Below are 2,560 nucleotides of genomic sequence, written 5' to 3' on the forward strand. Positions count from 1 at the left end.
GCAGTATATTTTTTCGTAAATTGATTTGATCTCCTCTTCACTCCCTTACTTTCAAAGTAGACGATACGTATTTTATAAGAGACAAGAAATGCGTTTCAGAATCGCCAAGTCGAGAGGAGGAATTATCTACCTGGCATTAATTGAAATTATCTGTTTTCTGATGGCGACAACTGTCAGGGGCTTTGCTGCCCCCTTCCCCCTCCTTTGACCCCTAGAGATTGGGGCAGGATGGGGGGCGTCGAAGGGAAGCAGTCGAAATGTTTCGCGATATCAGGTCGACTTTGTGGAATTCAAGTCTTGATATGCTTCATTATTTCAAAAGTGTGCCGATAATTAAGATCTTAAAGACATATAATAATGATATATTGGGAAAATAATCATATATTGTAAAAATCTGTTGTTTAGGCATGAATGTGTATTTAATTTGACGAGAGAGAGAGAGAGAGAGAGAGAGAGAGAGAGAGAGAGAGAGAGAGAGAGAGAGAGAGAGAGAGAGCAAATGCAAAATATATGAACTTCGTTCATCAATATTATTCTTAAAGTCATTTCATCTTTTGTGTGTATATTGTGACGGCTTTATGGCCAAGGTTCAGAGAATATAAAGTTCTTCCATAGGTCACATAAAATAAAGGTTTAATTTCAAAACAGAACAAAAATTAGCACTTTAATATTTAATAATGAAACAAGTTTACATAATTACGTTAATACCTCTTACCGCATAAAACAAGAAACACTCAAACAATCCTGCACCGCACAAATAACAAAATAAATAAACTTAATACTAAATTTTAAAATATACGTTACGTTACCAGTTTCACAAAGGTTCACTCAAAATTTATATAACAGAACATTAATACATTACAAAAAACTGAAGAATAAGAAGACAGCTACTCCAATAGGACACTTATCACAGTAGAGGACCAGGTGAGACTAACTATGCAGGAAATAGGTGGTCCGAAGAAAACTAAAAGAATGCGGGGAAAACCAAAAGCACTCTGAAAACGGGACAACTAAAAATGTAACTAGGGATCTTAAAAACAGGTACAGGAATGAACTGTACATTTCCACAAAAATGAAAATCATAGCTATACAAAATTAAGATGTCAATCTGGCAGATGGGTGACACCTCCCCCTTAAAAGACGAGCTCAACAGAGTGGCTCGTAGAAAAGAGGCCAATAAGGCGAAGACTGACGATACTGTAGACTGGTAAAGGGGGTATCATGTTAAGGAGGCAGTCGCGATAAGGCATCTGCCATGATGTTCTCTGTTCCTCTGATGTGGCGGATCTGCAGAGGGAACTTCTGCAGATAGATGGACCAGCGTAGTAGACGTTGGTTGTGGGACTTCATCTTGTCGAGGAAGGTCAAGGGGTTGTGGTCGGTGAAGACCAGTACCTCAGCAGCACCTAGTAAGTAGCATTCATATTTTTGCAGGGCGAGTACCAAACTAAGTGCTTCCTTCTCAATGGTGCTGTAGGACTTTTGGTGAGGCTTGAACTTAGTGGAGGTGTAGCTGACGGGGTGAAGTATACCGTCTGACTCTTGGAGTAGCACCCCTCCAGCTCCTGCATCACTAGCATCTATTTGAAGGATAAAAGGCTTTTTAAAATCTGGGGATTTAAGAACAGGGTTGTTTATCAAAAACAGCTTTAAGGCTTCAAAAGAGGCTTGACATTCTTCAGTCCAAATGAATTTAACTTTGGGACTGGTTAGAGATGTTAAAGGGGCAGCAACTGAAGAAAAGTTCTTACAGAATCTCCTGTATATGAGGCTAACCCTAAGAATCTTTGTAAGGACTTACTGGTGGTCGGAACAGGGTACTCTAGAACAGCTTCTACAATGGCAGTTTTTGGTCGAACATTACCATCCCCAACAATGTGGCCCAAGTAGGTAACAGTAGCTTTACAGAACACAGATCTTTTAAGATTTATGGTTGATCCAGCCTCTTCTAACCTACGGAACAAACACTTGAGCCTATTCAAATGTTCTTCCCAAGTCTGTCCAGTGACTATTATATCATCAAGGTAACAATAAACACCTTCCAAATCTTGGATGATAAAGTTTACAAGGCGCTGAAAGGTAGATGGGGCGTTGGTAAGGCCAAAAGGCATGACCTCGTACTCAAAGAGTCCAAAGGGTGTAATGAAACCAGATATTAACTTAGCTCTTTCAGTTAATCCTACCTGATAATAGCCCTTTAAGAGGTCTATCTTCGTTACAAACTTTGCTTGTCCTACTGAATCTATTAAATCATCACTGAGTGGCAAAGGGTAGGAATCTTTAATTGTGACATTGTTAATCTTTCTATATTCTGTACAAAATCTGTAGCTACCGTCCTCTTTTGGAACTAGGATGCAAGGTGAAGCCCATGGTGATTTACTCGGTCTTGCTAGACCATGCCGGAGAAGATATTCGACTTCCTCCTTCATTTTGTTCTTCTTCTCAGGACCCACACGATAGGACTGCTGACGAATGGGTGTTGTACCAGGAACCAGCTCGATGTCATGTAGCAGCAAATCACTTTTCCTGGGAAAATCATTAAAGAGTGTTGAATTGCTAG

This window comes from Macrobrachium nipponense, chromosome 10, assembly GCF_015104395.2.
Source record: "Macrobrachium nipponense isolate FS-2020 chromosome 10, ASM1510439v2, whole genome shotgun sequence".
NCBI lineage: Eukaryota > Metazoa > Arthropoda > Malacostraca > Decapoda > Palaemonidae > Macrobrachium > Macrobrachium nipponense.